Source organism: Schistocerca cancellata, chromosome 6 (genome assembly GCF_023864275.1).
Source record: "Schistocerca cancellata isolate TAMUIC-IGC-003103 chromosome 6, iqSchCanc2.1, whole genome shotgun sequence".
NCBI classification, from domain to species: Eukaryota; Metazoa; Arthropoda; class Insecta; order Orthoptera; family Acrididae; genus Schistocerca; species Schistocerca cancellata.
The window spans coordinates 570,853,719-570,869,759 of NC_064631.1; positions in this window are offsets into that span (position 1 = coordinate 570,853,719).

The window sequence follows — 16,041 nt, forward strand, 5'->3', positions numbered from 1 at the left end:
TATTAAGTTTTTTTCTCGTCTGGCGTATGGCGGAGGGTACTTTGTTCACCAGTGTTATTTCCCGATTAGCCAGGCACTTGAAAGTTTCATCATAGCTCAGAACTGGATGACAGTGCAATATTAACTCGATTTCTTGTCTGGTTTGAGGCGTAAAGTACTTTGTTTACCATTGTCTTCTCCTCCTTTTCCTGTTCCATGTCACGAATTGCGCGGCCCCTCCCGCCGGAGGTTCGAGTCCTTCCTCAGGTATGGATGTGTGTGTTGTTCTTAGCGTAAGTTAGTTTAAGTAGTGTTGTAAGTAATCTGTTTAGGTTTTTATGTTGGTAACGCCACGTAGTGCTCTGTATGAAAATCGCTGACTGCGCTGTGTTCAGTCTGTGGCTGGTTGGACTCGTTGTTGGAATATTCGCTATTGTAGTGTTGGGCAGTTAGATGTGAACAGCGCGTAGCTTTGTGCAGTTGGTGGTAAACCGCCAGCAGTGGTGGGTGTGGGGGGAGAGATGCCAGAATTTTGAGCGGACGATCTGGACGTGTGTCCGTCAGAAAAAGGAAATTTGTTTAATTGGATGTCACAAAATTATATATATGAAGTTTGAACGCTATTAAGGTAAATACATTGTTTGTTCTCTATCAAAATCTTTCATTTGCTAACTATGCCTATCAGTAGTTAGTGCCTTCAGTAGTTAGAATCTTTTATTTAGCTGGCAATATTGGCGCCCACTGAATTGCGGTAGTTCGAATAACGAAGATTTTTGTGAGGTAAGTGGTTGATGAAAGGTATAGGTTATTGTTAGTCAGGGCCATTCTTTTGTAGGGATTTTTGAAAGTCAGATTGCGTTGCGCTAAAAAGTATTGTGTGTCAGTTTAGTAATGATCAGAGTAAGTAAAGAGAGAAATGTCTGAGTACCTTCAGTTTTGCTCAGCTGTTTGAAAATCAAATAACGTTAGAAGTTTACCAGCACAGTCATTCATAATTTTTCAAAGGGGACGTTTCAGTGTGTAAGTGTAGGGACCGATGACCTCAGCAGTTTGGTCCCTTAGGACGCATTTGAATATTTTCCCTGTTCAGTCGCAAAATTATTTTATACTTTAAGTCCAATTAGAAAGTGGTATATTAAAAATTCATTTTTATTTAAATAATTATAAATTTTACGCTTGCATAATCTGCAAAAAGTACAAAATTTACGTCTTCTGAAACTGCAAGCGGATGATAATTTACGTACATCAGAAACAACAACAGAGGACCCAAACTTGAACCTTGTGGTACTCCATGTCCGAGTGCCTATTGCGAAGTCGCGTTGTCGTCACACGCGAATCGTGATGGTGAGGGTGGTCGGAGAGAGCGCGGTATTTGGGGCGGTCGCGGAGAGCGTGTCCAGGGTGTGCTCGGAGCTCCGCGGCGCTGGATTTACACGAGAATCAATACGAGAGCGGCGCGCGTAGCCGGCCAGGGCCGCCGTGTCTGCACGGCGCGGGCCGCGGCCAGACTGGCGAGCACGTGGGCCGCCTCTCTGCCGACACCCCCGCCAGCAGATACTGCCACACCTGCACTCCGCAAACCGCCTGATAGGCTACGGCGGAGCGAATGCTCGCTACAATTATTATTCCCTCGCCCGCTTCCCTGTTCCATTTCCGAATGCCGCGTGGGAAGCACAGTTGCCGGTCAACCTCCATATCAGACCTAACCAGTTACATCTTTATGAGTACATTAAGACAGCATTAAAATTTTTAAATGACTGCATGAAATGATTCGAGAGAAATTAATTCATGTTCCTGATTCAGACGTCGAGCAGTTCATCTCGGTGATCGATTCAATCGATATGCTAATGGATGGTGCAAAACAGTGGTTCAAATGGCTCTGAGCACTATGGGACTTAACATCTATGGTCATCAGTCCCCTAGAACTTAGAACTACTTAAACCTAACTAACCTAAGGACAGCACACAACACCCAGCCATCACGAGGCAGAGAAAATCCCTGACCCCGCCGGGAATCGAACCCGGGAACCCGGGCGTAGGAAGCGAGAACACTACCGCACGACCACGAGATGCGGGCGTGCAAAACAGTGGCAGAATAATAATAACAACCAATATTATGCTAAGAACAACAGTGGTAACAACGCGTGGAATAGTGGTAACCAATTTAATAATCATTCTGGGAAATTCAGCCGTAATAACGGTAATTCCAAGAATGGTAATAATCATTTGGTCACTCCCAAATTAAGAATCATAAAAGGATCTCGAATTGTCGATATTCGAAAGGGAGTGTTGTGGGAACCAGCAATCAAGTGCCAGCAACTGGAAATTTTCAAAGGGTTATTGTTGTAACCACTCATAGGAATAGAAAGTCTGGGGGCAGAAAACATTGAACCCTCAATGAAGATTCAATCGAATTGGGGAAATTGTCTGATGCATAATGTAAGGTGGGGAAATCCAAACCATCCAAGTGCATCTTCCGGGTCCAATAGACCCATACCTTTATCAGATGAAAGAGGTGGAGTTACAGATAATTCTTATTCAAAGCCGGGGAACGAAATTCATGTAGTTGAGGTCCACGAGCAGCCGAGGAACCTAAACGAAAGTCGGTCAAACTAATGCCAGTCATTTTAGGCCTTCCTCGGGTGATTCGTATTGAGGAGGGAGGCACACGTCGTGAGCTAATAAATATATTGGACTACAATAAGGAGAGCGATATTCGTGAGGATCTTATGTTAGAACCGAGACAGGAAACGAAAGAGACTGGATGCATTTTACAAGCAACTGCAGAGGCAAAAATCAATGACGTACCGATGAACGTGCTCATAAACACAGGAGCGACAGTTAGCGTAATGACAATGAGTTGTCTAGACATTATTAGTAAGCAAAGAAAGATACTCACCTTACCATAACGGGCTGCGCGGTGTCAGGAGCGTTTAGCGCAAAGGCGCAACGTATTAATAAACAGATACAGGTGACGGTAGAACTACAAGGGGTAGACAGTTAAATGCACCTTCTTAGTATATCTCGGATGTCAATGTCGTGTATTTGGGGGATGGATTTTTTGTGTGACAGCGGTGCGGTAATACATTTTGAGGGCGGTGTATGTACTTTCATGGTTAAAACTCAACCATTAAAGGTAACTATATTAAAGAGAAAACTTATTTTCGGAAAATATACATATCGATTACACTAAGTTATGATCGAGCCGTCATTCGCCTGTTATCAAAGAGGGGAGGAGAGTCACAGAGTGAGGTAGAGATGGGTAGCCATTACGAAGCGAAGCTCTGGAAGTAACTGTCGAAGACGTCAACCACTCACCAACCTTCGTTCACCACTTTCGTGTCTCTGTCACCGTCTTATCGCCACCAACGTCTTCGTCGCCGCCGCCACCTTCATCTGTTTGTCGTAACCGTCACATAGCTCTATTTATCACAGATTTCTTTCCTGTCACATCAGAGACATTTATTCGCCAGCCGCCACATCATCGTCCACGACTATCACAATTCATCACCTTCATCTCCAACACCGCGGTGGCGGCCGTCCACATCAATCAATGCCGCCAATTACTGTCCACCATAATGCATTATCCCTCAACGTCCATCACCTATACTTCCTCATCTCCATCTCCCACTGTCACTACATGTAGCTCATCATTCCGTCCACCCCAACCCTATTGCTATCCCTCCCCTATCATAGCTTCTCCCACCATAAAAGCGACACATGAATCTCGCATCCTTCCCCCATCCCCCTACCTCTCTTTCTTTCAGCCACAACTCGCGTTCCTCTAAGTCTTCCATTACTGCATGCGTCACAGGCTGCCTTGCAACAGTTGTAACAGACGATCTCTCCATCAAACCTTCCAGGAGCGGCACTGCACCAACCAAAGTCAACTGTGCTGAAAGACCTGTACAACTTCCAGGTAACCCACAACAACGCCATAACCCTACACCCACATCCCGCAACCATCTTTCGCTCCAATAGTTCTAAAGAAACTCACAAAACACCAAAACTCTGACATCTCTCCGACTCTCACTCCCAAAAAAAACCGCAGAATGAACCTGATTACACTCATCTCATGGACCCAACTCCTCCTCCTCCAATTTCTTCCCCTGCCCATTACACCTTTATCTTCTCAAAACCAGACCCAAAATTCCTCAAACCCAAATGCCTCGCCCTCCAAATCAAAAAATACCTACCAAGCCCTCACATCCAACAAATCATGCCCATAAATACTCCATCTTACTAAGTCCCTGAACACCAACATTCACACGGATCTCCTCTCGAAAATTGTTTGTGTTACTTTTGGTCCCAAAGCCTCCTTAATACCTCTCACCGCCACACCCAGAACCAAACAACCCTAAACCACTGCCGTCCTCTCACGTTCACTACAAAGATCACCACAGTCGATATTGAGATCACAGATGAAGAATTGCCATCTGATGTGAACAACCACCCAGATTTAGAAGTCCTAAAAGCTCTCTGGATCCATAATGAGCTTGGCCCCACTTGTTCACGTTTTCTTTGAAACTACCGCCATCGTAGATCTTCTCCTTAAAGAGGCAGCCCTGATATACCACCACTGCCACAAGGTCGAACCTTCCAAATCCCATCCTCAGTTCTACCACTGCCAAAATATCATTACTACCATTATCACCTTAATGCAGCGTATAAAAACCCACCCACCTCTCCACACTGCAAAACCACATTCTCTTAAACAGGCCCTAACCAGCTTCCCCTCCTGCTTGCAACACCTGCAACAATTCCCACCCCATCTATTAGCCTCCACAAGAACATTCCTGTTCAGCTACAACCCTTATTCAATACCCCTACTGAACATGTTATCCTTAACCTATTTTTCCATACCCTAACCATTGCCTGAGCCACCATCTACATCTGATCTAATCAGCCCATCCCCTATGACCTCTTTGCCCCACATAGAACTTACTTTTTCCAGCTACATTATTGCCACTGACCTGAACATCCATAGCAGATTCCCTGCAGAACTCCAGGGGTGACTTCACTTCACTGACTACCAGCAAGGTGACATTGCTTCCACACCACAACACACCCATATTGAAAGCAACACTTCCCCAGATGTTATCCCAGAATCTTCTAACCTCCTTGGACACATTGTAACACTTATATTGCTCAAAAGTAGGTTTATATCATGTAACTGTGTATCTGCAATTATGGAGTGTGTGTTTCTTTGTTATTTAAAGTCCTTGAGCTATGGCAAGAAAATTAGAGTTTTGAAATGTACGAATGAAAAAAGCACAAGGATATGTTAAAATGATAAATAATTATTATATATGTATGTCCACAAAAAGGAAATATTTATTGAAAGCTAGTTCACGCTTAGGTCACTTGTATTCGTAACATGTAAAAGCTGTAGGGAAGTCCCCCACAACGGAAGTGGACTGGCGCGACGTAAAACGTGGTTTTGGCGGTCGAACTGAGCGACTCCTTGGTATGAACGGTACGCAGTGTGTGCTAGCCGTAGCACGGTACACTTCGATGGCGCTAATAGAGGCAATTGGAAGCTGCTTTACAAAGGATTTGCCTAGGATATGGATCTGGCTATTATTTGGTATTCTCAGTATAAAGAAATAGCTCTAATATGTTGAAAATCCGACGCCAAGAAGAAATTTTATAGAGCATTCGAACATCAAGAGCCGAGAATACAGTTAGCCGCCATGTCGCTTGCCACTAATCTTCGCCACTGCTTCACTAACTTCATACATTCAGTAATGTATATGGGCGTGGACCATTTAATTTGTGTGTCGTTTTAATAATAGTCACAACATTATAATTCCATGTCCCGAACCATATTTTCTATCCTGATCACGAACCAATGCAGGGTCCTCACCGAAGTTCTGTTAAAACCGAGTATCCTGATTTAAATTACCAGTTCTTGCATTCAAGTGTTTAAAAGTGATTTTTTGTATAATATAAAAGGAGTAGTAAAAGTTAAAGTTAAAACCACAAAAGTGAAGTTGGATAGGCTTTGATAAAGTATCCTTAGTTTATTACGAAATATAATTTTGTAGGATTGCAGTGCAAGATTGTGTAAATATTATTGTCTAGAATACCTGCTTCAAAGGTGATAAAAAGGCAAATAAGCTCATTTTAAAATTAGTGTGGTTTTTATTTATATCATGAATAGTTGCTTTTTTTAAGTTAATTAAGCCCTGTGTTGTATTTTACTGTCTTGCAAAGTAAATTATTAAGTACTCCAAGTGAAGTGAATGAATAGCTTTTTGAATTAGACTTTTCTACTGTAATAATCAGAGAGCTTTGATTAGTGAAATTATGCTAGTTTATGGGTCCCCACCATATTCTCCACTTATTAGGAAAAAATTAACTATTACTGTTGCCAAGGAGAACGGATGTTCGTAGAGCAGCTTAAACATTGTATTTGTGATATTATTCATCTTTATTTGTTTTTGTCATGTCAGATAAGATAAAAGCCCCTCATGTCCAAATCTAGTTCTGCACTTCATGCAGTAACATTTCAGTATTTGATGCTTTTGAGTGCTGCTGTCATTAGTACGAGCTTGGTGCAAATCTACTCTCTATGATTTATTGGTGTGTAAGTTACTGGTAACTGCTGCTACACACAGTTCAGAGTGGACTGAGTCAGTCTGTATCCTGTTTCCTGTTCAAAGGGAAATCTCAACGAAAGTAACTTCAATAACCAATATTCAATTTTCTTAAACATATATTTCCAATTAGTGTGCCTGATTGGGCTGACAACCGCTCTTTTTTTTATTCATTTATGATTTTACTACTTTCATTGACTCCCAAGGTTAAAATGCATTTGGTTTTTCTCTTAATTTCACCAAATTCAAAATTGTAGTCCGATACCTTTGTCTATTAGACACACGCCTGGTCAAATCTTCGAAATCCTCTCAGAGGGCATCATTAGCGTGTTTCACGGTTCGATAGTGTTATAGCATCCCTGTAGAAGTCCTTGGTGTGTTTTGAAGTGAGAATCTAGCTGTACTTTTGGACAATATACCACAATCTTAAATACACCAATCACATTACACGACATAAAACAAGTACTTCACAAAAAGTGCAGCACTTTCCTCGGTCATGACTGCATTACTTACCAACACCCCATAGAACGCCCCATCTAATTTCTAGTCACCCTTGAAACCCATTACACCATTGTCCTTTCCAATGGTTACTATCTTCATGTATAGAAAACTTCCAAAATCTTTCTTTTCCTCAAAATGCACAAACCTCCTCCTACTGCCCCATCTGCCTCACTTCACTGTTTAACATTCTCTCCTGACCACCTCCTTCCGTTAACCAGTGTGGCTTTCATTCCAGATTCTCCTCTGATGACCACCTCCTGCACCTCACCCACTTCCTGTCCCAGCAGCTCAACTCCCGGAAATTCGCTGTTTTTGTTTTCTTCGATCTAGAGAAAGCCTTCTGGTCTCCTTTTCAAACCTCCAGTTCGCCTTATTGCGTCCTTCCTATCTAATCGCCCATCCTTTGTCACTATTAACAATACTAATCCCTATACCTCAGATCGCACTCCAGGAGTTTCGCAAAGTTCCTTCCTTTTTTCTCTCCTTTATGTCCTTTATACGTGAATCCTCCACCATCTCATCAAATTGCCACTTCTACTCACCCCATCGAACAATTCTCCATCTCATATACTATCCGCAAACTAGATTCTAATAACTGCAATGTCTCCGCTACGATCACTGCTCCGATCAGCTGCAGTGCCTTTACAAACACGTCCCACTGTCCCTACACCTAAACACACTCCATATCCCACCTCAAGGCACCCTCAACCGACTCCCTCTTCCAGACAATGAAATCCGCTCCAATATTTATCCATCCTATCTGCTGTATCTTCCCTCCTATTGCCGCTCGCCATCAGAGCTCCCCCATCTCTTCTCCCTCACCATACATTCCCTCCATTCCTCTCCTGCCCACCCACCAGACTCATCCTTCCTGTCTTTCCCAATATTCACCCTGCCACCTACCCTCTTTCTACAGATACCACCCAACAGCCTATAAAATTTGTACCTCAGTCTTCCAAACCTTTAATCTCCTCGCAACATCTTCACCCAGCATAAGTCCTTCGACTGTTCAGTGAAAATGCATCACCGTTTCATTTCAAAGTTTTAAATGTCTCTTTCTTTTTTTATTTGTATCTGTCAGGCTTATTATTTCCTTTCTAAACTGTAAATGAAGAACACCGCTCTGTATTTTTGTTATTTCCCCTACATTGTGTTTTATAGCGGTTTTAAATTTTGCATCCAATTTTTTTAACATTTCTTCGTTTTTTTCTGTAAATTTTCTAGGCTGAAGAGCAGGATATTGGACCATTGGCAGCCTACCTCCACCCATATGGTGTGAGCGGGATGAAATAACAATACAGAAAAAAAACTCTGGAGGTAACTGTGGTGCTCCTTCCACCATATCGTGACGAAGAGGTTTGCGAATGCTGTGGCCAAGAGAGCTATGCTGGAGGGTGCACAAGCTCCTGGCGGGCTACTAGAGCCAGGCAGGTTTTCTGGGCAAGAGTCAGACGTATAGGGGCATAGAGAAGCCTACATTCGTCGGGGAGACAACCTTGACTAAAACAGGGAAGGACAGCATACAAAACCTGGGAGATATGGATCCATAACTGTAGTGGAGGCAACCATCTAATGGGAGACAGCCTCTAAAGGACACCTAAAGGCGGCCGCCCCACCGCCTAGCTAACCTGGCTAAAGGTCGGTATCTTGTAACGGAAGAAGTACAATATCAATTTTAGAGGAATAAGCACTACAGAAGAACAACTAAGAAGGGAATTATACACTGCAAAAGTTGATACATCTGTAACATCAGAAACAAAGAGGAAATTACAAGGCTCTATAGATGTATGCACAGCGGAGTAAGTAGAACTGAATGGGCAAGAGTTGCAGTTATGATCAAAATTACTACAGAGAATGGCTGCAGTCATGTACGTTCACAAATGAAAGATTGATACATTTAACGTTAAAATATTTGGGAAGCTAGTGAATATAATTGGTGTATATGAGTCACAGGAGGGAAAGAGGAGAAACGTATGAAGCCTATGAATGCATGCAGACGACGATTAGTGGAATACCTAAAGCAGAATATTTAATAATTCCTGGAGATTTCAATGCGAGGATAGGTAAATCTACCACTAAAAGAATAATAGGTCCTCGTGGAGAATATACTAAAAACTGTAACGGAGATCAGCTAAGAGATTTTTCTCCCTTCAACCACTTAAGGATAACAAATAGATTTTGCTCCATAAAGATATTCATAAATTTACAAGGAGTGCGAGGGGTACTAAACTTATAATAGACTATGTTATTGCAAATGAGAAAGCCATGCCATTAATAGAAGACACCAGATCCTGTAGAGGATATAATGATAGTATTGACCAATGTCCGGTAATATCAAATTCAACTGCGTAACAATAAAACCACAATCAAAAAAGAAACACGAGAAGAAGTCTATAGATCACATTTGCTACAAGATCCAAGCATTAGACGGTTATAAAAAACGCGTAGATGAATAATAAAAAAATGTGCAAGAGAAACAGAGCATTAATTAATAGTGGAAAGAAATAGTAAGAATGATACACATAGCTGCTGGAGAACCTTTAGGGAAAATGATGAAATATATATGTCCAAAGCTTTGCACATTCCTTACATCATATTATGCAACAAAAATGGTTCAAATGGCTCTGAGCACTATGCGACTTAACTTCTAAGGTCATCAGTCGCCTAGAACTTAGAACTAATTAAACCTAACTAACCTAAGGACATCACACACATCCATGCCCGAGGCAGGATTCGAACCTGCGACCGCAGCGGTCTCGCGGTTCCCGACTGAAGCGCCTTTAACCGCACGGCCACACCGGCCGGCTATTATGCAACACGCAATACAAGAGTCAATACCGAAAGCTGTTTATGAGGTCGAAAAAGCAGTTATGTTTTTCAGTAAGACTTCTTTTGCCTTAAGAAAACTTGCTGAAATACCAGGAGATTAAATGAAAGACTAGTCATCAACCAAATTACCGCCATAAAGATAGGGATCATAATTTCAGGAAGTAGGAACTAGATATTTGAAAAGATCTATGTAACTATATAGTTTCGTTTGATTAAAAATACTGGTACAATGACCTTGAATTAAAAATTGAAAGTGCATTTCTTTCATTTATTGTAGTAAATGAAAGGTGAGTGGTGAATCATGAGAATGAGTTAGGTTATTCCAGTGAGTGAGTGGTTCTGACTCGATCCGAGAAAAGAAAAGTTTTGCCCGTTTGCACTTCACAGATCTACCAGAAGCTTCAACTTGCCTTACAATCCCTCCTTGTTCTTTGGTCTTGTCGCAACAGTGTAACACAGCCGCAAGGAAATCAAAACACAGTGCAATTCAAAGCAGCACTTAAGTTTATTAAGATTTATACAGCACACTGAGTGAGATGTGAGCATGGAGTCGGCGGTTGCGTCACGGGCCATTTAGAGTCATAAACACAAAGTATTTTGCGTTTATTGACACGGTACGACTTACAATTGGACCCTGCACCGAGTGCCAGTATCACAGGCAACACTGTTGGGTGGCAAAAGTTAAGATATTCGAAAGGAACAGCGATATTTCTAGAGCGAAAGCATAATAATAGTGAGAGGCAAAGGCACACGTCCTGATGCTGCGTGCCCTGTAGCCGGGGTAGAAAACAAGAGAGCACCCATGGACGGCCTAAGTCACTTGCCTTGTAACAAAGCCAATACATAAGAGAAAAACAACGTAAAGCCGCCTGCACTGCAACAGATGCTGATTCCAAGAGAGCGCGATTCGCAAATGTCTCTGTGCACGCAGAAGTGGGAGGCAGTGGGGTAGTCTCTCGTCCCATGCAGCCCGATTCGTTATTGAGAGAACGCTGGGGTGTGCTGTCCGTCTGTGCGGACTCTGTATTTTGGATTTTAGCCCATCAGTTCAGCATTTGTTATCGGCATGTATGCTTAGCTAGGACAACTGGATACAGAAGGTAAAATTCGAACAGGAAATGTAAAATGATAAAAACTATGAATTTCTAGAGATCACTGTTGAGACTGAGAATCGAGATTGAACAGGTAAACAGTGAACACATAGTGCGTAGTGGGGCGATCACACTGTCGTAGAAATAATTCAGAAGCCAAGATCGCATAAATACTGTTTACTTGCTGAGCGGTTTCAACACGGCTTACATGAGTTACACCCTATACATTACTATTAGTACAGTACCACATACCTGAATGTAGATTAACTTTTATAAACCATTTGGATATAACAATACATGAGGCAGACCAGCTGATATAAAATCATCGTCACAAAAGATAAAAACAACTGCTCTCATGGTCATTCTTTTCCATTAGATATGTAAAATCGCAGCCACAAGATAAAAAACTATTTGGTACACGACCGCTGCTCGACTAACAACGGTCGGCATCACACTGCATTATTCCACGCAGGTATACCTGCTGCAATTCTAGTGGTTCACAACCGGCCACTAGATAGCGCTGTCCCAGCAGTACACACACAGACCCACGGTTTAACCACTCATTACTACTACAATACAACTTTACTATTACCGCTAATCGAATACCCATGCAAAGAACACTTTCGCATACACTTACTGTACATACTATGCATACTATACAAAGTACATCAATTACAGAGTAAAAACATCTGAAGCAAAGGCATTCTTCATGTCTACATATCTACTTCTCGGCTTAGTCACACTGGCGATGAACGTATTTCTCCCACAGAGAAATCAGTTTGTTCCATCTCCTTTCCCAACACAACTTCCACCATCTACCCCTCCCGGATGATGAGCTTCGCCCTGACATCTACCCTTCCTACCAACTCTAACCCCATCTTCCTGCCTCCTTCTCAAGGCTCCCTCTCCACCCCCTCCCTCCTCCTGAGCGGCTTTCCCCTCCTACTCCCCCTCCATCTCTTGTGCCTCCTTTCAGTGTCTCTGCGCTCCCTCCTGCCCTGTCTTCCCTTTTCCTCTCCCACCCCTCGTGTCTCCTGCCTCTTTGTGAACCCACGGTTGCCCCTCCTCTCTTCATCCCGCCGCTTCCCCAGCTGCCCCATACTCTCCCCTCCTTTTCCATCCTCTCTGACCTTTCCCTCGGCAGGTCCCACCTGGCAGTTTCATTCTTCGTCGTGTGTGCTCCAAGTGGGTTTTAAATGTGTTGTTTCGGAGTGTTTTTAATACTGTGGCCCACTTTTAACCTGTTCATGCGCATTCAGTGTGTTCTCTGTGTTTTAAGAATCGCCAACTGTGTTTTTTAACTTTCTGGTGACTTTTTTAGCTGTCCCCCATGAACGTCTACATGTCAGTGTATTTTTACCTCCATTTTCTCCCCTTACTCTGTTTTATGTTCCCCTTTTTTATCTCTTTATGTATGTATCATTTTATTCTTGTTTTAGTTGTCGTGTCACTCGGCTGAAAAGTGGCGGATTGTGCCGCTGACAGCCCTCCCCTGCCCATATGGGGCAGGGGAATGAAATCACAATAAAGAAAAAAAATCAGTTTGTTGATAATATGACCGCAAAATGTCTGACTTTATTGATGGAGCCATAACCTCGTCTCTGCTAGCACTGCTTCATCACTATCAAAGGGAAGTCCTCGGAAGTGTTCCTTAAGTTCTGGAAACATGTGAAAATCAGATGGGCGCAAGTCGGGATTGTATGGAGGATGGTATGCGACAGTGAACCGAAGGTGTCGGATTATTGTAGGTGTCGCAGCACTCGTGTGTGTTCTGGGATTGTGGGGTTGGAGGAGAGGCTGCTCCATGTGTGGACGAATTCTTCGAATTCGAAACGCGATTACAGAACGCTGTTTCTCACGCACTGACATGGTTCCTTTACACACTGCCATGTTACACACTACAATTCAGAGCCCTCTAGTGGCAGAGGGCTGCAAGTATCTCAACACAAAAAATAAAGATGTAGAGTAACGTTCGTTTTATTTAAAAAGCTTTAAGAGTCTTCACATAAACGCGGTGGATTATCTTTCATGGTGCTAGCCACCGTGTTAGTTCGTTCGACATCTGAACTTGCGTCCAAATGGTACTTCGACCTCTTCACATGGTAGTCCTGAGAAAGAAAATCAGCCGCAGCGTTAATGACACTTAATATTTGTTGCTTTAAATTCAAAGTTCAACGATTTCCATAAATTTTGTATTAAATGCAAAAATCCTCACAGGTACATACTACAGTATTGACTACGCCTCCAGGAGACTTTCGGCGTAATTAGAAATGATAGCAGGAATGAGGAACAGGATAATTAATGAGAGACAACAATAGACGCTGAAAGCGGAGCTACAACTTCAGACGTGCCCACAATGCGTGCTCTACAAACTGGAGTGCTCTGCTCCAAGCAAACACTCAGCGAATGCGGTATGGGCGGCAAAAGCCGAAGAGCCCACCAGAGCTCGCGTTTGCTGTATAACGCTATAACGGACTTCATGGGAGACTGCAAAATGTACCCTCCCTCCGAATGGTAGGGGTGAATCTACTGGGTCCGTCCAAAGGAGCACTTCCATGACTGAAACGCTCACTAAAACGAATAAATGAACACTCAACACACCACAAGTTTATCCCAAGCAGTAATGCCCTCGCACCAATTACACCGGACGATATGGCTCAGTGGTTAGGAAACTGAATTGTTCGCTACAGGCACTTTTACGTGATTTTCACAAATCACTGTAGCTTAATGCCGTCACAGTTGATTTTCTCTCTGTCCTCCTCCAATCAGTGACAGTTATTCATCACTAACGATCTCAGTGTCGTTGTAACGTTAATCTCTAACCCACTCGTTCTTTACTACAGATAAGCGACAAGTGTATGTCTAGCAAAGACAGCCCTTTATATATTGACATATGGTGCCACAGTAGACGCCACTGGTTGTACAGCGGTCGTAAAGAAAGTATACTACAAGAAATTAGGACATCAGCCGCCTACAGGCATTGAACTAGATCAATGGTGAAGTTTGAAAATTTTTGCCGAGCGAAGACGGCTTTAGGTACTTTTAGTGCGAATGCACCATATCTTCCGAGTGGGACTTAGCGAATGCTACGAGCAGTGGGACTAATGGATGAGGGCGCTATCTGCTCGTATCAGACTGAGAATTTGGATTGGACGGGAGGTGTGTCCTGCTGGACGAAGCGGTAAAGGCAACCGTTCTAGAGTAGCGGAGCAACCGAGTTAGAGTCCTGATCCGGCATAGATTTTCAACCTTCTTCATTGATTTACTTCATTGCCTGTAGGCGTCTGAAGCCCTGATTTCTCCTAATAAAGACAGACCTTTGTTGTAGCTGCCACCTCCCGTACGCAAACGCTGAAAATCGTACACCTAACAACATAAAACGTGGCGGCTAAAAATAGCATCCAGAGTCAAAGTCCGATAGAACACTGATGCTTTGGAAATGCAACGAACCATTTTCCGGATAACGCTGAGAACCCGCAGAAGAAAAATTATTACTTGAAATACGGTGCAAAAATAATCCTGACTGCTTTCCAGACCTATTCCAAGAAGACAAAAAATCTTTTCTCCAAATAAAATACGCAGTTATTAGCTGTAAATACACTCCACAGACCCTTAACTGGGAATTCTGTGCTGGTCATAACCATGTCTGAATGGTCAAGCTGTAAGCTTTCTATGTAAATGGGCAGAGATTCGGTTCCATGTTGAGGTGCAACAGTGTTTCTCCTTTTCTTCCCTGCCGTAAGACACACGTTCTATTAGCAAAAAATTACTGTTTACCGGTGATGTGCAACTAATTTTCCACAATAGATATATGTTTTTGGGCTGTAAACCAATAATATTATTTGTGATAGCAAATATGATAAAACTGGCGTCAACATTTGCTTTTAACCAACTTGATGGGATGACTCTCACTTCTCATAATAATAATAATAATAATAATAATAATAATAATAATAATACATAAACTGATTGTTCGGTGTACACAACAGTTGCATCACGAACACAGTGGTTTCTGTGTATACTGAATTCTGGCAAGAAGAGGCTACACCCTGTATCCCATAGATTTCCATGGGTTTCAACGCGCTAATTGGGGCCACTCGAAGGGCCTTAAAAACTATAATTCTTACCGTTTCGTACCATCGTGTAGGCAGTCTCTTCCCGAACTTCTCTTTACAATGCGTTGAGTGATAAATACCATAAAGGCACTCAAAACACACAAATCTTTAGCACCATGGATGTTGAAGAAAAATGGGAGTTTGAGACATGCACATTTCTTTGGCCTAGTATTCACTGAAAAAAAATTACATTCATAATAAGGCACCCGTGTATAGTTAGTTAACGGTAAGAGAGTATCTGAATGGTATGCGTTGTGGTTGTCTATAATTGCATAGTGTATCGTTGTTATGTATATTATTATAGAATCCTGCAGCTATTGCACAAAGTCAAGCTAATCTTCAGTTTTATTAAATACTTTTAATTATCCACATAAAAAACTAAGCAGAGCGTATCAGCAACGATTTGAATTAACGACATCCTGATGGATAAAAACTGTAATCGCTGCGCCAGCTCTCCAGCTGAAAGAAACAAAGCACTCAAAAAAGTTATGTCTGCACAACTTCCTCTTTTCGTAAAATACGGACCTGTAATCTAAACCCTTTGTGGACACATTTAGAGAGACTAAACTGCTTAACTTCGTGTCGGATCAGCTTCCCAGATGGGAAACATCATTCTGGAGTAGTGTATCACGCTAGACATTATCTCCGCACGCGGGGACACCGTTCTGCTGCACTGACTGACAGTTGAAAGCGGCGAGTGGCGGCTGTCATCGCACCATTCTGTCCGCGCACAATAGCCGATGACAGTACCTGATTCAAGCTCAGATTCCTACAGACTATACAAATCAACGCAGTAAAACAAAACAAAAAATAATGACTGGAAGTTTTATTCCATACCGAGCCCGCCATCTTACAGCTGCTTATCAGTCAGTGGACGTATGTCAGCAAACTAAGACGTCACTGTACTAATCGCTGCGACGTTCAAGTG